Consider the following 23,656-nt stretch of genomic DNA (forward strand, 5'->3'; position numbering starts at 1 on the left):
GACAGTATACAGCTTTCTTCTCACCCTATGGGACAGGTATATACTGTATGCCAGTGGTAGGGAATTTGAGCCCTAAAAAGGGCTTTTGTGAAATTTCTGCAGGATGAATGTATATGGTGATGGTGTATATACACTCTTCAAGCAGTTTAGTTCTGAGTAGTGCTGTTTTCGGAATATTTCCTGCCTAGCAGTAGTTAATCTCTCTCTAACCCTCTGCATATATCTCTCCTTGTCTGAATCCAAACCGCAATTAGGACGAATATGGCTGACAATATTCTTTTAAATCCGAGGTCACCTGATTTAGCCAGCCAATGACTTTTTCCTATTTTTTTTTCCATGCCTACGTTTTCCTGCTTCCTGTCCCACCTTCCCTGCACAGTTATTGGTGCAAAAAAAGCGCCAGCGAAATTGGGAGGGCATATGAATTTTTACTGCGTTTACCGCGTGGTATTCGATTGGAATTGAATATCTCGAATACCCCATCGAATACCTATTCGATCAAACGGTATTCACTCATCTCTAGTGAAAAATGAAAAGACTGGGTGAACACCATGTCCTCTTTCACCTGAGCACATATAGATCTAGCTCAGGGGTAGGGAACGTACAGCTCTCCAGCTGTTGCAAAACTACAACTCCCAGGATGCATACTTGCTCTGCTGTTCTTGGAACTCCCATGGAAGTGAATGGAGCATGCTGGGAGTTGTAGTTTCACAGCAGCTGGAGAGCCGAAGGTTCCCTACCCCTGATCTAGCTTGATGGAGGTCGTCTGACTGAAACTTTCTCTGTTACTGATCTACAGCTCGGCTTTTGTACTATAATCTCCTTATGCATGGTGTGTTAATTATTGTATTTGTGTTGAAGACAGAAATTAAAAGTCTTTTAATTTTTCACCCAAAAACGTGTATGAGGCAGAAAATTATTTTCTGCTTATGGGTTGGAGAACCCTTTCATGCCTGCACCAATGTCTATGGAATTTTTAGAGTGTCTGGTTCCATTGTTTGTATGACTCCTGCTTGGGATGGGACTTATTGCCCAGCATGGGGCTCCCCAGGACAGAGCAGGCCCTTCTAATCCTCTTGTTAATTCTATTCATATCCCTGGTTGATATGCTACTCTGTCAGCAGGCCACTCCAAAGAAGATGGCTGATGCCACTACAGAGCTGAAAAAAGCCCTAAGAAGTGCCCCCTGGACTCCAAAAACCCTCATCCTTCTGAGCAGGTAGAGTCTGCTGTGACCCTTCTGTGCAGCGCATCCAGTCCAGATTATTATTGAGGAGCACGCCCAGGTACTTATGGCTGTTGACTATCTCAATGCCCGTTCCCTGGGTGTCCACTGGTTTTGGAGCATACCTCCACTTGCGAAAGTCCACCACCATCTTCTTGGTCTTCCCTGCATTAATCCTGGGGTAGTTCTACTGGCACCATTCCACAAAATCTCTAACCCATAACCCATCCATATGTGGTATATACTGCAGGATGGAACAAAGGGTTCATAGCATGTTGCAGTGTTCAAATCAATGTTGTATAATATACCAAAATAATTACCTATATAATAGCTATGCTCTTATCCCCAAACACTAGGCTATATGTATATGCCCAGTGAAGAGATAAATCTGACCTTCACAAGGGGCGTATGCATCAGTAATAAACACCTCCAATAACTATGGCAAATCTGCTGATGTCATAAGTCTGAGTCATAAAGAATCCATGCAGGAACATTCCATTACAGAAGTATATGTGCTGTACACAGAGCTAAACTCCATTTGTCTGCAGCTTCACCATTCCACAAACTGTAAGGGCTCATTCATACAGGGCAAGAGGGAGCGGATTTTGATGCCAAATCCACCTCAAAATCCGCCCCCTCACAATAGAGGTCTATAGCTCTGTATGAACTAGCCCTAAGGGTCCATTCACACAGAGGAAAATGGTGAGGAATTTGGTGTGGAATTTCAGCGCTGAAAAAAAAGCCTTCCATTGACTTCAATGGGTTCCTTTTTCTACTAGCAGAAAAAAGGAACCCATTGAAGTCAATGAGAAACTTTTTTTCAGCGCTGAAATTCCACACCAAATTCCTCACCATTTCCTCCGTGTGAATGGACCATTGTGGAATTTTAACGCTGAAAAAAGAGCCTCCCATTGACTTCAATGGGCTCCTTTCTGCTAGCAGTGGCACAGAAACACAATGACATAAAATAAAGACATATACGCAGTGCCCACTGGGATGCTGCAATACCACAAGTGCTCACATATATTACTAAATTTATGTAATGGGACGACTTATCAATAGTTGTATGACTTATAAACTCCTGATTTTGGAGAAATTGCGGAGGTATAGAGTCACATATAGGTCACATAAAATGGTTTAAAAAATGTTTGTTAAAAAAAAAAAAAAAAGTGAGAATAGTGTGGCAGGTCAAGATGCAAATCTATTTTGAACATTTTTATGAAAGGTGCAACAGAATGGTGCGCGTGTAATGCTGCTCATAATAGATTTGAAAAAAAGAACCAAACAATACAAAATACATGAGAATTTTTGACAGGCGTTTACTTTTTAATATATAAGCGCAAAATATCCCATTATTAGTATATGTGGATCATTGTGTTTCACAGCCAACAGCTGAAGCTGCGGAGCAGTTTCTGAAGCACACACATCAATCAGCGGCCAAGCAGTGGCTGAGCATGCATGCTGCCAGTCCATTTAGACTCTGTGTGAGTCACAGACACAGTGGGGTACAGTACTTATTTATGCTGCTGTCGCTGATGTGTATCTAAACGAGTTCAAGTAAATACCTGGTTTTCCCATTGCTATAAATGCGTAAAAGTCTATTGTCTGGCTGATCAGTGCCCAACTCTAGTTCTGAAGTATACCAGCTGTGACCATATGGTACGGACAGGGATTTGGATAACCAATGGACCCTCATAATTACCGCACAGATTCTATAAAGTGCTTTTTGTGTGGCACACAGTAACACACACAATGATAATGCCTCCTTTGTGCCCCCTCAAAGAATTGATCCCCTTGGTGTCCCTCAAACAATATGAAAATCCATAATGCCTCCTACACAGTATATACTTCCTTGATGCCCCCACACAGTATAATGACCCATTAGTCCTTTTATACAGCACAGTGCCCTACTGGTACCAGTACAGTAGAATTAACTTTACTGCCCCTACAAAATACCTGTAATGTCTCTGTCTGTTCAGGTCTCTGCGCCACCCTCCGCTCAGACACTGCGGCACAGGAGGAGAGTTCAGTTTGATTCTTTGTTTAGGGTTTTTCATTGCACTGTGTGAACACTGCTCTATCTCTGTAATTTAATTCCACCACACCCATCTCCTGCACCTTGTTTCCCTCTGTTCATCAAATGGTTCATTCTAGTCTTGCCTGTGTGATTGACAGCCTGTCTTCCAATCAAGCCTAGGGCGGGTCTTTGGCTTCCTGTATACAGGCCATCAGCCCACATAGACTTGCTGGCTATTGAGACTCTGTCCTTAGACTTTGTCCCTGCTAAACTCCTTTGTTTGCTACTATTGTATTACTGACCTCTGGCTTATCCTTTGACTATTTTATTGGATCTTGATTCTGTACTGCGTTGCTCGACTGTTACCAGACCCTTGGCTAGCTGACCTCCCTTTGTTGTTGTTTGTCTTGTCTTCGTTCTTTGTTATCACTTATATAGGAAGGGCCCGTCGACCAGTTGCCGCCTATTGCTTAGGATAGGGCTGGCAAGCAGGAAGGGACAGTGGGGGGAATTCAGCTTAAGGCTCACTGTCTATTGTGCCCCTCCCCCATGGTTCACCAGCATCTACTGGGGAATTGCTGTTCTAGCAATTTCCTTACAATATCCTTAAGTTTCCCTACACAGTACAATGTTCTCTTAGTCTCTTTAAACACTTTAAACCCCCCACACAATATGGTTCCCCCTCAGTGCCACCAAACATTATAATGTTCTCATAGTTCTCCACCCCTAATTAGTGTATCACCACAGTATAATGCCCCCTTAGTGCCCCCAAACATTATAATGTTCCCTCTGATCCCCACACATTATAATACCTTCTTAGTGCCTCACCATAGTATAATTCCCCTTTAGTACACACCAGATATTATATTGCCCCCTTGGTGTACCCCACACAATATAAATCTCTGATACAATATATTGTCCCTTCAATCGCCCCCATGAATGCATAGATTTATTAGGCATTGTATGCCAGTTTTCAGTTCTATAAGACATAAAAAGTCTAAATTTTTTGTGTTGTATGTCACCTCACCACTTTCCCAAAAAGATTTATCATCATTATCATTAGAGATGAGCGAACAGTAAAGTATTCGATATTCGTTTCGAATAGCTGCTCAATATTCGACTATTCGATCGAATATCGGAGCCTATTATAGTCTATGGGGAAAAATGCTTCGCTTCAGGGGAACCCACCATTTGACTTAGGACGGTCACCAAGTCCAATATGACACCCCAGGAAATGATGACAACACCTCTGGAATGCAACTGGGACAGCAGGGGAAGCATGCCTGAGGGCATTTAACAAGCCCAAGTCACAGTTTTACCCCACTATCAGAGCCTATCAACTACACACTTTCCACGCTCAAAAAACCCTCTATCAAAGTGGGAAAATACCTGGAAACCTTCTTTCTTCCCCAATTGGATGGACAGAAACCCAAATTAAAGCTAAAGAAACATTAACAAGCACCCCTTTAAATCATGTTGCCCATGACAACCACAGATGGAATAGGCAATGGGAAAGCCAACAGTACCCATCCTGAACTGTCATTGTGGATGTGTGTGTGTGTGTGTGTGTGTGTTAGTGATGTGGTAAGACCTTCCAAAATTCACTTTTATGGCCCTTAACGTGAGCCCTTTAAAATTAAGTTAGAGGCCCTTAAGCTGAGCTACCAGCAGAGACTGAGGCCCTTTAGGTGACTTCAGCCTCTTATCAGCAGAGTTTTAGGCCCTTTAACTTAGTTCAGACTTGCACCAGCAGAGTTTTTTGCCCTTTGGGTGAGTTGAGCCTTGCACCAGCAGTGTTTTTGGCCCTTGGAGTGAGTAAAGCCTTGCACCAGCAGAGTGTTAGCCCCTTTAAAATTCTTAGCCCCTAAAATGGTGGTTCCATAACCATCACTCTCATTGTGTGGGATTGATGCAGTGGATTGGACTGAGGACCCAGACATTAACCTTCATTTGGAGGACCGCAAAGGTGAACAATTGGCTGCAACCACTACTACCGGTAATGGTCCTCTAATATCGGATGCTACATTACCTCTACAGGGTTCTGATCAGGTGTTAATAGTCCAAACAACATGCTCCAGTACTTTAGATGTAGATCAGAAACCACTTTCCCTTCCGACACCAGATTTAACAAAGCTTCATCATCATCATCCTGCTGAGATGGAGCCAGTAAAGGAAACCTTGCCTTCAAAAGCATGTTCTGGAGCTGCGACTGAGCCAAATCTAAACACAGAGTCCTTTGGAACAAAACAAAATTCACCAGCAGTGTTAATGGCCCTTAGGGTGAATTGAGCCTTGCACCAGCACGTGTCCCATAACATCAGGCGGGCCCTAAGTTCTGCACTAAGTTGCACAAAGTTCCACTTGACCACCGACGCGTGGACAAGTGCATGCGGCTAGGGACGCTGCATCTCAGTAGCGGCACACTGGCTGAATGTAGTTGAGGCTGGGACCGGGTCGCAAACTGTGGCGGCCTGCCTCGTCTCCCCGCCCAATATTCCTGGCAGGAGTGCTGAAACACCACGCTCCTCCTCCGCCGTTGAATCGACCCCAGCTACTGGTGTGGGGAGATGTCAGCAGGCCGTGCTGAAGTTCATCAGCTTGGGGGACAGACAGCACAGTGCCTCCAAGGTCAGGGATGCCATCCTGGATGAGATGGCAATGTTTTTGCCCCGCTGCACCTTGGCCCAGGTGCAGCTTGGCATATGTGATAATGGCCAGAACCTGGTAGCAGATCTGGAGCTTGTCTGTCTCAAACACGGTCCACACATGGCCCACGGTTTCAAATTATTGGTGCAATGGTTTCTAACAACTTACCTCAATTTACACAAGCTACTGGTTAAAGTGCGGCGCTTGTGCTCCCACTTTGGCAAGTCTACAGTACCTGGTACTAGCCTCAATACACTCCAGCAATGCCTACATCTGCCTGAAGCACCGGCTGTTGTGCGAGGTCACCACACGCTGAAACCCTAGATACCGTATGTTGAGCAGGGTGTGTAAGCAGCAGAGACCTTTGATGGAGTTCCATCTACAAAACCCAAGGGTTCATTAAAGTCAGCTCCCTCAGTTTCTGCACCATGAGTTTCCATGGGTGGCAGACTTATGTGAAATCCTTTCCCATCCTTTCCACTGGACAAGAAACATTAGCATGCGCTCATCACAATTCCTGATATGGCAGCTGCGTTAAGCAGGGTGCAGGGTACAACGCAAACCATGCCCGAGCACCAGGAAGAGGTGTTACAATGGCTAGCGGATAATGCTTCCAGCTGCTTTTCAAGCAGCCGGTCAGCCACTACCTGCAGTCGTGTTCATACCCAAGAGTCTCCTTCCTCCCAACATGCCCAATCTTCCCAACAGAGTCATCCCACCCTTGCCCCCTTTTGAGGAAACCCGCACCATTCACTTGATATTCTTTCAAGGCCTTTTCTTCTCTTTTGCTGCAATACACAAATCTGCTGAAGTTCCTTTGGGAGCTCAGAGGAGGTGGCCTCAGTGCTGAGAAACACATCTGATGCCCCTTGGTGATATGCATTAAGATAACCATCGACCAACCAAGTGTAGTCAGGTAGCATAGCATCGAGCATGGCTAAATGCAGAGAAAAAAGGTGTACCACTTCCAGAGATAGTAACTTCAGTGCTACAGTTGGCAATGGACAGTGTAACGGGATTAGCTCAGGGATTGCTGTCTTGACCACTTTTTGGCACAAAATGAAAGTCCAATCCAGCCAAGTGTGGTGCAACTGACCGCAACCAGTTTTATTCGGGTTTTTCAGGCAAAACAAAACAGAAACAATACAAAATAAAATCCTAGCCGTCTGGCTTCTACCTTCAACAGCAGGTATCCTAACTATGAGAGCTGGGCTTTCTGCACAGCTCCCTAAACACAAAAACAGCAGTATTACTCACAACTTCACAAGTAGTTTCCCAGGAGCAGAGAGAGCCATATATCTGTGGGCTGACTGCCCTTTTATACACATACTTCTGGATAGCAAGGATTTAACCCCACATATCCCAAAACCTGGAGTGGCTGAATGGAGTAGAGATACCAATACTCCCTGCTCCAACAGCCAGATCTTTACCAGGGTTTTGGTAAGACCCACCAACCAGGAGTGCAGCTTTGCTCAGCTGCACCTAGATTGTGTATGACAGGAACCTGAGAGAAATGTATACTCCTTCTCCCACTTTTACCCTGGTCCTGTCACAACGGTCACACCAGATGTTCGGATTGTCCTTCATTAAAGTTTCCTTATACTTTAGGAAAGAAACTTGTGAGGTTGAGATATCGCATCAAACAATCCTTAACTGTACTTGTATGACTGGGAAGAAAGCCACCAGTTTCCATTGATAATAGGTAGACATCAGCGACCTGAGTATCAAATATATTGGTTAGTATCACACTGTATTGAGGGGAAGTGGTTGAACAGAGGGAGAGACAGTAAAAGGACCCAAAAAGAGATCCTAGGAGGGCGGAGAAGTAATGGCTGCAGTTGTACTACATTTATATCGCAGTTTTCAGTGTTCTAGTACCAGTGTCCGGTGCATGTACTGCTTGAGTTATTGGTTGAAATAATGTCACAGAAATAAATGGAAAAATACAAGGGGTAGACCCTTAAAAATTGGATTGAGCTGATATAGCCTGACTGAAATTCTGTCTCTCCCACCTAAGTTTTGGGGTTACACACCATGAAAAACTGAAAAGAGCGGACATAGCCTGACTGAATTTCTGTCTCTCCCACCTAGGTTTTGGGGTTACACACTGTGAACAACTGGATTGAGCGGACATAGACTAACTGAATTTCTGTCTCTCCCACCTAGGTTTTGGGGGTACACACTGTGAACAACTGGGTTGAGCGGACATAGCCTGACTGAATTTCGGTGTCTCCTACCTAGGTTTTGGGGGTGCACACCCTGGATATCTGGATTGAGCATACATAGCCTGACCTAATTGCTCTGTATCCTTGTTTTGGGGTTACACAGCCTGAAAAGCTGGCTTGCACGTATATAGCAAGAAGTAACTGCTGTGGATTGCTGCTACTTTGTTGTGGCCCCCCTAAATAAAAGCTGTTTGTCATGTATATAGCAAGAAGTAACTGCTGTGGATTGATGCTATTTTGTTGTGGCCCCCCCTAAATAAAAGCTGCTTGTCTGGTATATAGCAAGAAGTAACTGCTGTGGATTGCTGCTACTTTGTTGTGGCCCCCCTAAATAAAAGCTGCTTGTCTGGTATATAGCAAGAAGTAACTGCTGTTGATTTCTGCTATTTTGTGTGGGACACCTCTAACAAAAGCTGGTGTGCACGTATATAGCAAGAAGTAACTGTTTTGTATCCCTGTTTTCCACCGTCCGTGGAAAGTTGGACTCCTGTCCCTGCAGTGTATAGCTCTGAGAAGAGCTGTAGTTGTTCTTCGGTTTTTCCCTGCCTATCTGAAGCTAATGCCTATCTAGCCCTCAGCAGATATGTTTCTCTCCCTATCTCTGACTGCAACAATGGCGAATACGGTGGCGGCCGTTCTTATAAATGGGAGGTCACATGTTTTCGGCAGCCAATGGGTTTTTTCAATTTTTTTTAACTGCCTCCGTTGTCGTAGTTCCTGTCCCACCTTCCCTGCACAGTTATTGGTGCAAAGAACGCACCAGAGAAGGTGGGAGGGGATACGAATTTTTACTGCGTATGCTGTGTGGTATTCAATTGGGAACGAATACCTCGAACGGCCTGATATTCGATCGACTACCTATTCGTTCGAACGGTGTTCACTCATCTCTAATTATCATTTATGATATAAATATTATATAAATGAGGTGGTAAATGTACACCACCCTAGTTATTGAAAACATCTCTTGACAAAAAAAAAAAAAAGTGTCCATCTGGGTCCCCCATCAGTGTTCAATTTCCTTGCAGTGCCACCAAAGGGAGCATTTAACATTATGCAATACTCATTTAACCCCTTGGAGTCGCAGCCAGTTTTGGACTTTATGACACAGCCCCATTTTTCAAATATGACATGTGACATTTTATGTGGTGATAACTTTGCAACAGTTTAACTTTTGAGAGTATTTTTGTAACACATTTTATTTCATGTTTGTTGCTTTGTTGTGTTTATTTATGAAGAAATAGGAAATTTGGTGAAAACTTTGAAAAAAGCAATTTTGAAAGTCCTCTTTTCATATATAGAGTTATAACAATCAAATTACTTAATAAACATAATTTACCAGATCTCTGCATGACATTAAATGTTAAACGTTCATTTAGCCCTAAAATTGACACATTAACAAGGGGTTAAAGGAGAAAATGCACATTACAGTTTACTTTGCAATTTCTCCTGAGCACAGAAATACCCCACATGTGGGTGTAAACTGCAGTTTGGGCACACAGCAGGGCGCAGATGTGAAGGAGCGCTATGCGGCTTTTGGAGCGCAGATTTAGATGTTTGGTATCTGGACACCATGTCATGTTTGTAGAGCCTCTAAAGTACCAAAAATGTGGAATCCCCTAAACGGTAACCCCATTGTGAATACTGCACACCTCAAAGAATTTATCAGGGGGTGTAGTGAGCCTTAGTATCCCAGGCGGGAATGCACAGCAGATGGTGAACAGTGACTATGTAAACTGTGCAGAGAACATTGGGAACACCAAATTCCCTACTATTTCCCCAGTACCTCCTGCGATTGGAGGAGGGGAGGGATTCACTCTGGGAGTCACTTCTGGTGTCTCTTCCCTTGTAAGCTCTAAATCTGGGGTGTCCCCTGATATTCGCTCTCACAGCTTATACATTCCCTTCCTGCCGCAAGTTGTGTTCTAATGATTTGGTGATTTTTGGGGGGCTTTGTCTTCACATTATACAAGCTATATTTTCTTTATCCTTCTGGTGATGTGGCCATATAAGGACTTGTTATTTGTGGGGTGAGATGTATTTTGTAATGACATCATTTTTGGGTGCCTATAACTCATTGAATAAACTTTATTAACTTTTGTTTAGTAGATTTAAAAAAAAACGCCCATGAATTCTGGCATTGCATTCTACCCTTTAAATTTTTTGCCATGCAGCCTACAGTATAAGTAACATGTGACCTTTATTCTGTGGTTGGTACAATTATGACGACGCCTCATTTATATAAATTTTTTATGCGATACTAATTCTGCAGAACAAAAACACATTTGGGGACATAAATCAATGTTTTATGCATGGCCATCTTAGATGTGTAACATTTTTCATTTTCAATTGACAGAGTTGGTTGAAGGCTTATTTTTTGCGGGACAACCTGCGCTTTTTATTGGTACTGTTTTGGGTTACATATAACTTTTTGATCACTTTTTATAACAAATTTTTTGTAAGGTGAGATGGCGAAATTACTTTCGGCAGGTTTTTTCCACTTTTTTTTTTCCCGATGTTCAACGTGTATTTTAAATAATGTTTCAGTTTTATTATACAGTTTGTTACAGTCACGACAATACCAAATATATATTTTTTTAATCATTTTTAGTTTCTTTTTTATATAATTCATTTTCTATAGATAAAAAGGGAATTTTGTGGGCTTTATAACTTTATAATTTTTTTTCAAACACTTAATTTATTTAACTTTTTTCACTTTTTTATGTGTTCCTTTAGGACACTTCAATCAGCAATACTTTCATTTCTAATATAGTATTATACACTTCAAGACACAAGCATTCAGTGTCTTGCAGTGTATACAAGAAGTCAGCCTATGCAGATGCATAGGCTGACTTCCACAGGTCCTGGCAGGATCACCAGGTAACGGGGGCTCCAGGCAGCCTGGGGTCACTGGCCAGACACCGGGTTGTGGATTACACATACCGGCACCACCCGATCTCGCCACGGGGAGTGCCAGGGGGTCTTTTTAATGGCACAACCCCTTGGTTGCCGCAGTCAAACATTGACCATGTCACCTAAGGAGATAACACCCGCTATTAGAGCTCAGCTCCAGCCACGGGTCTTACAAGCGGGTGTCAGCTGTTGCTTACAGCTGACACCTGCTCTCAATGTCACCCACTCAGCTTCTGAGCGAGTGACATTAAAAGGATGTGACTGTATGTCTTTGCACTAATTAAGGTCTCTCCATGATATACAGTTATGCCTAGAGATTAAATCAATTGGATGACTAATGCAAGACAGAATAAGTGTTCCAGAGTGAGAGACCCAACTGCTAACAGTCCAGAATTTGCTCGGATTGTCCCAAAATTTAAATAAGACGCACTGGACTATAAGACGCACCCAGGTTTTAGAGGAGAAAAATAGGGGAAAAAAATTTTCAGGCAAAAAATGGTAAAATATTTAATATATGGGAGTTGTAGTTTTGGAACAGCTGCAAGGCCACATTGACAGGTGACCCTGCAGCTGTACGGGGATGTATAGGGCGTTTTTTTTGTGGGGCCAGGTGTAGACCGGGCATTTTCAGACACAGGGATACCTAATGTATATGTTTCACAGTAATGTTATACTTTTATATGTATTCTAGGGAAAGGAGGTGAACTTTTATTTATTTTATTTTTTATTATATTTTTTTTGTGTTTTTTTTTTTTTTTTTAACTATTTTAATATCCCCCGCCTAGGGGGCTTGAACCTGCAATCATTTGATTGCAAGTCCCATAGACGGCAATACAAGTGTATTGCCGTCTATGGGAGATTCTATACATTACTATCGCGGAGGGTCATAGACCAGCCGCGATAGTAATATATATCTATGACAGGCCTGGGAGCCTTCATTAGGCTCCCGGCTGTCATCGGAACAGGTCGGCTCCTGCGGCCTCGCCGTGCAGGAGCCGGCCTGCATCACTAAAGGTATGAGGCCGGGGGGGGGGGGCTAACTAACTGTCGGGACCTGCGGAGGAGCAGTGGGTTTGCAGCATGGCCGTGCTACTGCCACCGCTGGTTTTCTTCAGCGGCAGTAGCGCGGCAATCCGCAGGCCCCGGCAGCTAAGACAGTCCCCGGCATCTGCTGTAATAGGCCGGCGGATGCCGGGGAGTGTCTTAGCTGCCGGGGCCTGCAGTATTGTCACACTCCTGCCGCTGAAGAAAACCAGCGGTGGCAGTAGCGTGGCAATCTGCAGGCCCCGGCAGCTAAGACACTCCCCGGCATCCGCCGGTCTATTACAGCAGATGCCGGGGACTGTCTTAGCTGCCGGGGCCTGCGGATTGCCGCGCTACTGCCGCTGAAGAAAACCAGCGGTGGCAGTAACGCGGCCATGCTGCAAACCCACATTCAGACTATAAGACGCACCCTCATTTTCCTCCGAAATTTGGGGGGAAAAATGTTGGTAAATATTAGAGATGATTAAATGGAAGATGATGAATTGGAATTTGATCCGAATTTCAAAAAAAATATTCAATTTGCATCGAATTAAGATTTCCTCACGCTTTGTGGTAATGAATTGCATTTTTTACTAAAATGGCTGCTGAACATTTTAGGACATGGGACAAGGAACTCTGGGAATGTGTGATCACCCACAATGCACTGCATGCAACAAATCAGCAATCAGCAGACAGGCATCCCTATGAGTTCACAGCCTTTTAACCCCTTCTCGACCACCCACGGCTTCAGGCACGGTTGTTAGCTGTAACTGACAGCTAACACTCTGCTCCATAACACAGCACAGCACAACTCCAATCATGGGCTTTAACTCCTTGGATGTTGTGGTCAAAGCAAAGATGTTACATGTCCTCCTTGGCACCCCCAGTGGTCAGAGATCAGGGGGTGCCGTTATGCATCTTCTGCAGCCTGGGGTCTGGCCAGTGACCCTGGGCTGTGAGAAGCCCCCAGTACCTGGTTGATACTGCCCAGAAGTGAGGAAGTCAGCCTATTTGTCTGCATAGGCTGGCTTCCTCTTTAGATTGCAATACACGTGTATTGTATTGGAGTCTATAGTGCTGAACCAGCGATCAGTGCATTCAGGTCCTTAGTGGGACATCACTAAAAACTACTGCAAGGCACAGTGTTGTACACCACTATTCAGGCTCTCTGCAGTCAGGAAATAGCTGTTTTTTATAATTAATTTGTAGAATTAATTCAGATCGAATGGAACAGTATTATAAAATTCGGCGAAGCTTCCAAATCGATTTGCTCCGAATCGATCTGCTTCCAATTCGCTCATCTCTAGTAAATATGGAGAAACTCTTGCGACTGTTCTCTACTATAGCCAAGAGATAAACATCCTAAGCAGAGGACCTTGCTTTTATTAATTCATAGTTTTCTGATTAATGATATCCCATCATTGCATATGGTGAAGGTCCTCAAGGTCAATCACAATATCAACTACTATAGGAACACGATCCAGAACCAAACTTGATAGGACTCAATATAGTGGTTATTGAAAGTCTAACATTTAAAGAAGGTGTTTACTTTAATAACTACAAGGCTTTACCACAATGTATCTTTATAAAGGGTAGACCCATTGACATTTGGGCCATTGAGTCACTTCTGTTGAGTTTGTACTTGACAAATAAAAGCTTTATTAATACGGCAAGAGTACGAGGACAGTAATTACATCTCATTCCACTATGGAAGCTCAAGGCTGCTTGAGTTTTAAGTGAGAGATGTGTGACCTCCTGATATCTCATTTCATCTGATAAAAAAAGAGTGATGGGCTTTCATCTATGGTCCGCTCAATGTCTTTTGCCTTCACAATTATGGAAGCAGCCTCTCATCTCAGCCAGAAACAGTGCTGCATTGTGTCACATTTTGTTGGATACATTTCTTAACATCTTATCAGTAAAAAACAAAGTTAACCCAATAATGTCTGTGTCCTGTGAAAAGTAGTGTTGGTGAAATGAACACTGATTGTGATTGGGGCTACTTCTACACCAAGAAATATTCTTCAAATGGGGCAGATCAACTTGACAAACTCCTTCTGAGGACCACTGGTATTCAATGGGGATCCTCAATGATCTGAGTGCATCTATCTGCAGGTGTTTAGTTTGATTGCAGCACCACAACAGGCAGAATGTAGCTGTAAGGGAATTGTTAGTTGGGCGATTCCCTAGTGCTGCTGCTGAAACAATGGAAGAAGGGAAAAATCAAAGACAGTGAGCCCTAAACTGAACTTAACCCCAGTCCCTACCTATTTGTCAGACCTGCCATAGGTGACAGATGGCAAGTTGGTGACATTCCTTTCTCTGAATAAGTGTACACAGAGCAAAACAAGACAAACACAGAAGAGGAGTCAAGAAGTCAAGGGTCAAAGCCAGAGAGGCAAAGCAGCACAAAATCACAATCCAAAAGAGAAGTCACAAGGGAATCCAAAGATCAGAGGTCAATAATACAAAAGTAAGAGACAGTAGGAAGCTAGCAAGAACAAAGTCACAGGACAGAGCCAAAATAGCCAGCAAAACTGTGTGGGCTGATGACTTGTATATAGGAAGCCCAAGACCTGCCCTAGACATGTTTGATAGACAGGCTGTCAATTACACAGGCAAGGCTAAGATTAACTATTCAATGGACATGTGAAAATAAGGTGCAGGAGATGGGTGTGATGGAAATTCAATTAAAAAGTAAACACACCTTCTTCTCCACAGTGTGTGAAGCAGAGGGCGGCACAGAGACCTGAACTGGCAGAGACGTTACAGTAGCATTATAGAGTGCCACTTAAACATTGGGCTGTCCAAAAAAATTGCCAGAATGAAATATACTCTTTTTATCTAATACATATGAGTCTTGAATTAGGCAACCTCTCTAGTCACTCAGAATTAGGTATCTTAAGGGTTTTTATGCCAGACAGGCCTTGTAAATGTGTAAAGCCATGCTTATTTCGTCCACCAAAACCATGATTTCCATTTCTCAATTTTCTACTACTTTGTTTGCTACTATTTTTTTTAATAATATATCTTTAGAAGCGTTTCTCACCACTCAAAAGCTGAAATACCCACAATACTGAGTTTCTTCTCTACCCACAGCTCCCTTGTACCTGAAATTGTGACAAAATACTTCTCGGTCAGCAAGCTGAAGGGATAAATAGATTCACATATCACTCTATATCCCAAGAATTTTGCGAACACGTATTCAGTCACATGGTATATAGCTTTTGCTGTATACAGTTTTCTCTGTTATATATGTAATAGAGAATGCTAAAATCATATAAAGACAAACACTAACAATACATTGTAAAAACAAAAATACAGCACCTTAAACATTCTTGCACTTAACTTGTTATATTATTGATCATAGGTGCCCATATTTTGATAGATTATTGTCCTAAGGGGGTCGGTATCATAATACAGGTAAGCCCTTCCTTACCTCTCCTCTTGCATGAACATGTTCAGGTGTGTGTGTGTGTGTGTGTGTGTGTGTGTGTGTGTGTGTGTGTGTGTGTGTGTGTGTGTGTGTGTGAAAAGATGAGCAGCTTTACCCGATATAATGTCACAAAGTGATATGTCATCTATTTATACATGTCTATGTTTAGCCATCCGATGGCTGTGACATGAATTGCAGCCTGTCAAGAGTTTTGCTAGATTTTTTATGATATTGTATTTATTGTTTCATGAGAAATTAGATTTCTTAACCACCTCTATCAACTACATCAGTACTTATAATCCTGTATATGTAATTTAGTCAGCAGTATTATAATGTGCATGCTTTTACATAGGGGACAGTATTGTATTAGCTCTATGTTAGTAAATAACGGCAAATATCATATTTATAGAAGTATTATATTATTTTATATAGAGAGAATAATGATCATATTCTAGTACTTAGGGGTTAGTGTTATAGTTATATTCTTGTACGTACAGTATGAGGTAGTATTGCAGTGATTACATTCTTGCAAATAGTCACAGTATTATAAGAGTTATAGTCTTCTATATAGGGGCAATATTATAGTAGTTATATTCTTGTACATAAAGGAAGTATTATAGCTATATAGTTTTTGTATTTTTAAGACTATAAGATGCACTTTTTCCCCCCAAGTTTGGGAGGAAAATGGGGGTGTTTTTTATAATCCAAATGTGAGGTGTTTTGGCGTGCGGGGCATAGAGAAGTGGGGTCACAGCATTGCCCACTGCCACTGCTGGCTTCATGCAGCAGCAGGAATGGGACGATGTGCGAGCCCTGGGCTACGAGGACAGGGTGTCCCAGCAAACCCATCCCGGTATGAGCCATGCTTTTATATTGGATGCTGGGGCTGTAATGCACAGCAAAGACCCATAGCTAATGCCACAGTACACTCATTACTATTTCAAAGTCCCCCTAAAGTGTGCAAATAGCACCTGGGGACAGTCCCCACCGGCCACCTACCTTTATTGTTACAGGAAGGCTCTCACATGGCAAAATTGCGGGAATCACTCTGTTTCTTTGACCGCTGGGAAATTAATGAAGCTCAATGCTTAATGAAGCTTAATGAAGGCTCCCAGGCTTGTCATAAGAATATTACTATTGCAGCTGGTCTATGACCACCCTCAATAGTAATGTACAGAATCTCCCATAGACTACAATACACTTGTATTGCAGTCTGTGAGACTTGCAAACAAATGATTGCAGGTTCAAACGCCCTAGGAGGGCTACTAATAAAAAAAAACATATATATATTTAAAAAATTAAAAGTTCTAAATCACCCTCTTTCCCTAGAATAAATATAAAAGTAGAATATTACTGTGAAACACATACACATTCAGTATCCCCTGTGTCAGAAAATGCCTGGTCTACAAACTTAAAGTATTTTTCCTGTACAGTGAACGTCATAGCAGGAAAGAAAATAAAAAGTACCAAACTGAGATTTTTTTCACTGTTTCACCTCTGATTTGAATAAAAACTGATCAAAGCAATAGACATTCCCCAAAACGGTATAACTAAAAGGTACATCTGACCCCACAAAAAAATATGCCCTATGTGTCCCCGTACATCTGTAGGGTCAACTGTCAATGTGACCTTGCAGCTGTTGCAAAATTACAACTCACATATATTAAATATTTTACCATTTTTTTGCTTCAAAATTTTTCCCCATATTTTCCTCCTCTAAAACCTAGGTGCATCTTATAGTCCAAAAAATACGGTATATTCTTCAACATGGGAGTAGCTTTATAGCCAGCATTATATTAAGGGCTTTAGGTGACAGAATCTTAGACAGTCATGGTGACAGGCATAATTGGATTCAGTGAGTTCTTTAAAAACATCATATACTCATTTCTGGTACCAGCCTGATGAAGGAACCAAATTTTTCTGAAAGCTCGCAATATGTCATCATTTTTTGTTAGTCATTAAAAAGGTATCAACTACTAAGGACTCTCAATCTTTACATTTCTGCTGTCCAGTATCTGTGCAGATCAGTTACAGAAGTAATATATCACTTGGAGAAGACAGCAACCACAGAGGGGTGAGAGGTCAGAAAGGAGATACTTTAGCAGAAAGGGGGATGCGGACAGATGACAGTAAGGTTGGGAAGGGAAGAGACTGACTATGTGACTTGTATTAATAAAACTGATGTTGGCTCTAATTGCTGTACTTATATTGTACATAAAGTACAGTATACTAGACATTATGGTAAAATCATTAAAGTAGTTATACACTGTAAGGTAAGGAGCAATAGACTATTAGTTATGTACATGACATAAGGGACTGTATTATAGTAGCTAGATGCTTTTCATAGTAGGTAATATTGTAATAATTACTTTTGAAGTAATTAAGATAATTTTGAGAAATAGCAACCTCTTTTCTATTCCCATAATATTCCTAACGCGGTTGTCACTCCTCTTCTCCAACTCATTTTGGCAGATCATTACAGGCACATTTTTTTCAGTGAGCAGTAAAAGTGAGCACAGAAGAATACTCTTTTCAGTATTAAAGATTATAGCCTGTGAGATGATTGGAATGATATTCGGAATAATTAAAAGTGTTTTGTAAATTGTATTTCTGTGCATTTAGTCATCGATTGCTGGTACACGGAGACTTGCATCATTGTCACTGCAATGGCTCTTTAATTTATTTTTAACAAGGTATTCCTGGTTATTGGAATGCAAATGCTGGACAGAATCCAAGAATTATCTGGATATTGCAGACTGGTGTTATGTATTTATGATTAAAGGAGAAAGGCATCACTCAACACATGCTTTAGAGCTTCCACGCTCCCAGGCTTGTTAAGCTTGAGTTCTTCTGTGTATTACACCAGCTGTTAATTCACACATGAAGGATATCAGTATTTTCTTGTGCTGTCAAAAAACCATATGTAAAATGATGGTTCTCTGAAAATATTTGTCTAAACTTGGACCCTTCACCTGATTATCGTAAGGGATATCCAAGTGAGGTGTAACATAAATTTACAATGAAAGAATAGGACCGACCCGCCCCTTGCATTCTTCCACACACTATTATGCCCCATAGTGGCCCCTGCACACAGTATTATGCCCCATAGTGGCCCTTGCACATAGTACTATTCCCCATAATGACCCCTGTACATAGTACTATGCCCCATTGTGGACCACCCATGAACAATTATTATACTCTGGGGTCTTTTCGGAGACCCTGGGGAGGATAAAAACATAAAAAAACACTGTTACTGTTGCTCACCCATTCCTCTGTTGTGGTCGCCGTAACACACTTTCATTCCCTCCTTGTTGCTGGCAGTCCAGCATAGCAGGGGTTAATCCCTTTGCACCCGGTGGGTGTGGTCGGTCTTCTGACTGACAGTGGTGTCAGCCTATGGGCACATGGCTTGGGCAGGTGGGCTTGCTGATCAGGCTCTCCTTCCCTCCATTTAAGGTGGCAGGTTTGGCAGCCCAGTGCTCTAGCCTCAATTCAAAGTACATTTAGTACGTTTGTGTTTCACTTCTAATTACACGGTCATAGTTTGTTTGTCTTGCAGTGGAGTAACTGCAAGACTGTAGAATTCATTCAATTCATTCTGTACTGCAGAGGCAGCTTCCCTGTAAGGTAAAAGTAAGCACCCAGTTGATGGTATAGCCCGGTAGTGAAGCTAACTGTCGGGCATTGTTCACACCAGAGTGCCTTGTGGTTGCGGGCCCAGTTGGCTCCATAGGCTATTGTTTATTTTGATTTTTTTTTACGATAACCTGCTGACCGTAACACTCACATTAGGTATAATGCCCCCTTTACTGGCTTCCACGCAGTATAACAGTATATAATGCCCCTTTTTACTGGTCTTCACACAGTATAAGAACCTCTTTACTGAACCTCACACAGTATATTGCCCACTTTACTAGTCCCCACACAGTATATTGCCCCTTTTACTGGTCCCTACACAGTACAGTATATTGCATCCTTTACCGATCCCCACAGTATATTAGCAGAGCATTAGTGGAGGGGAGTTGGGAACCTCACAAATGAGGTAGATAGCACTGGTCCTGAGAATCAGACATGATTCCAAAAAAGGTCACGGGCCCTGTAGCAGTCACTACAGCTGCTAGGTTAGTCATTACACCACTGCTCAATCTTTTTGTTGTTGCATTGAGGGCCACTGGTTTATTTGTGACTTATACTATATATGTTTATATGGAGAAATGTAACTGAGGTACTATTTTGGCGTTTGCCATACTCTTTTTTTGTACTATTACTATGTCACTCGCATCCTATATTTATAGGTTTTAATTGTAACAATGAAATTTATATGTTTTATTTAATATCTGTTTTGTTTTATTGACACAGACTTTGAGTGTCGCTATACCTATTGTTTTGGTGGTTATACATCTTGGGTGTAGCAGAGCTCAGCTCTGCTACATCTCAAGTATAGTAGAGCTGTGCGCTCAACTCTGCTATATCTGAGATCGGACCAGAATGGAGACTGCTGTGGACCGATCTTAGACTCCACCTCCTCCGGCAGAACCAGCGTTGATTGGCCGAATGCTGTACTCTGTCATTCGGCCAATCAACGCTGGTCAATGCATTCCTATGGGAAAAAGTCAGCTCCCACATATCGCAAGCTAACAGGGATCCCGACGAGATAGTGGCATAATACAAGTACTTGGGCATGTTAGATACCCCCAGGCATGCTTCCCCTGCTTTCCCAGTTGCATTTCAGGGTGTTGGCATCATTTCCTGTGGTGTCATAATGGACTTGGGGACTTTCCTGAGTCGAAGTGTGGCTTCCCCTGAAACAAAGCATTTTTCCCCATAGACTATAATGGGGTTCGATATTCGTTCGAATAGTCGAATATTGAGGGGCTATTTGAAACGAATATCGAATCTCGAATATTTCACTGTTCGCTCATCTCTAGTCATCAATAATTGTACCTGGTCAAGTTGTGCTTCCTTAGTTGCCTAGACCAACAACAGTTGTCATGCCTTAGTCATGGTAGTTATGTACGATAGATAGATAGATAGATAGATAGATAGATAGATAGATAGATAGATAGATGATAGATAGATAGATAGATAGATAGATAGATAGATAGATCGATAGATGATAGATAGATAGATAGATAGATAGATAGATAGATAGATAGATAGAACCAATTAAGCATTACAAGACGGGAACTTAATCACAAGAGTAAAGCTGGAATAAAGCTCAGTCTCCAAAGATAATTGTTTAATGCATTTTAACCAATGTAATCATATTTCTTTGCAAGCAATTATTTGAGATTATTTAGGACCGTGTCATTAAGCAGTGGCTGCAGGTGGCACCATCAGAATAAAACCGAAACATTTGTCTCTTTCTTACAATATTAATTAATTTTTGCCCACAGAGCATGTAATCCTGTGTTTGCCTTTATTAATCATGGGAATATATGCACAGTTCTGTGCATTACCGGATGAGAAGAGGGGATCATTAGTCCATGAAAAACCCAAGACAAACATAATGCAATAATAATGCAAAAACTCTGTGACAGCTCCTAATAATACAGGCTATATAAATCTATAGTGATTGTAGCAAAGTTAAAAATTTCTCATAAATACGACAATGTGGGACTTGGATACCTTATAACCTTGAAAATTTGCTGCAAAGGTTTACATAATTTAACGTTTAACGGCATTGTCCCATTGAGGGTACATCTCCCTTATCCACAGTATAGGGAATAAGTTTCAGATCACTGGGGATTCAACCGCTGGCTCCCCAGCGATCATGGTAACAGATGATTAAAAGTTCCGAAACTTATTTTGTAGAAACCAATAGGGTTGAGCCAATCTTGAAATTTCAGGATAGCTTTTAAAATCCGACTTTCGATCATTTTCCAGCCAATCATGATCGTGAAATTTGCTCAATCGCCGATCGTTATTCGATCTTCCCCGATTTGGTTGAGCCGATCTTGAGATAACCTCCGACCTCGATCCCACCGGAAAAGATTGGGATCGGAATTCCGATCACGATCGTGAAATTTACTATTTCCGATCTTTTCCAGTCCCTGAACCCTAGAGACCAATTAAGTTCTAAAAGGACCTATTTTTTTGAACCTCCCCCATAAATCACACCTTTTTCAAAACTGCACCCTTCAGAATATTCAAAACAGCACTTTAGTAGCTTGTTAACCCTTTAAGCCTTACACAGTAATTAAAGCAAGATAGAGGAGAAATTTACATTTTTTCAATAATACGTTCCCTTAGCCCTGAGGCTGAGACCCTCCATTGCAGAAACACAGCTTTTTTGTAGCAGATTTTGCTGTGTTTTCTTTTTTTTTTTTTTTTAATCCAAAGCCAAGTATGGCTATAAAAGGAATGGGAAATGTATCGGAAACTCTTATACTTCTCCCTTATGCTTAATCCACTTCTGGCTATGGCTCAAAAAACACAGCAAAATCTGCATTAAAAAAAGCTGCGTTTCGGGGCCACACGGTGGCTCAGTGGTTAGCACTGCAGCCTTGCAGGGCTGGAGTCCTGGTGTTCAAATCCCGCCATGGGCAAAAAAACTATCTGCAAGGAGTTTGTATGTTCTCCCCGTGTTTGCATGGATTTCCATCCCATATTACAAAAAAAAAAAGACATACTGATAGGGAAAAATGTACATTGTGAGCTCTATGTGGGGCTCACAATCTACATTTAAAAAAAGAAGAAAAAAAAAAAAAAAAAAAGCTGCATTTCCACAATGTAAGGCCTCTGCCCGAAGTTTACACTATCACAAGGCGTAAAAGGAGAAAATGGATCTTACATTTTTTAGAAGATTTCTCTTTAGTACAGAAATACCCTACATGATGATGTAAACTGCTGTTTAAGAACGTAGCAGGTCAAGAAGGCAAAGCGCGCAACTGTTCTTTAGCAGGGCAGATTGTGCTGGAATCATTTTCAGGCAACTTGATGCATTTGCTTAGTCTTTGAGATACAAGACCAGTGGAATCCCAAATAAAGGGGCTCTATCATTGGGAAAAGTCATTTTTAACTAAGCACATACTTTCATAGCTTTAGAAAGGCTATTCCACAACTACCTTTTGTATGTAATTTGCCTCAGTAGTTTTTGAATGATTCCATTTTTATTCATCAGTTAATTAGCCTCCAACGAGCACCAGAAGTCTCAGTGAGCACCGTCTGCTATTCTCTATGTATGTGAGAGCAGAGAGATGAGTCATCAGCAGAAGCAACCTCTCTGCTCTCACACACACAGCACAGAATAGCAGAGAGGGTGCTCACAGACACTTCCTGTGCTCACTGGAGGCTTATTAGCATATGAATAATAAACGGACTTCTTCAAAAACTACTGAGGGGATTAACATACAAAAGGTAGGTGTGGAATAACCTTTCTAAAGGCTATGCAAGTATGTGCTTATTTAAAAATGACTTTTCCCAATAATAGAGCCCCTTTAAATACACCCAGGAAAACAAACCTCTCAAGGAATTTATCAATGGGTATAGTGTGCATTTGGACAACCAAGTGTTACCAACTACATTTTTTCAATAAAATATTGCTTTAGCCCTAATATTTTTTTTATTTTTATGAACAAATGATAAGAGGAGAAAAAGCACCCCAAAAAACGAAGTGCAATTTCTCCTCCAAGCAGAAATACACCCATATGTGGTTGTAAACGGCTATGTGGGCACACCTCAGGATCTGGAAGTGAAAGAACGTTATTAGGCTTTTAGAGGGTAGTTTTTGCTAGAAAAGTTTTCAGATGCCATTCCTCATTTGCAGAGACCTTAAAGAAATCGAGCATTGGACACCCTCAAAAAGTGATCTGTTTTTGAAAATTACACCCTCAAGGAATTTCTAAGGGTAAAGTGAGAATTTTGACCTCATAGGTGTTTCACGGAATTTATTAACATTGAGCCATGAAAATTAAAAATTAAAGAGGTTTTCCCATCTCCCTCGCACACATGTTTGGCTGCTCTCTCTTCTTCTCGCTTTCTGTATTCTTCAACAAGCTGGTTGGAGGGCTTTGACTGTATGAAGTACCTCAGTAGCCAGAGACATTGCCTTTGCCATGAGAGAGAAACCACAATGGTTTTGGAAATCACAGTACGGACGCTGTGTATGTATGGATGGGTGTCACTAGAATCCCATCCATTTTGCAGTTACTGTAAAACGCTATACTTTTTAT

This window comes from Leptodactylus fuscus, chromosome 7, assembly GCF_031893055.1.
Source record: "Leptodactylus fuscus isolate aLepFus1 chromosome 7, aLepFus1.hap2, whole genome shotgun sequence".
Classification (NCBI taxonomy): Eukaryota; Metazoa; Chordata; class Amphibia; order Anura; family Leptodactylidae; genus Leptodactylus; species Leptodactylus fuscus.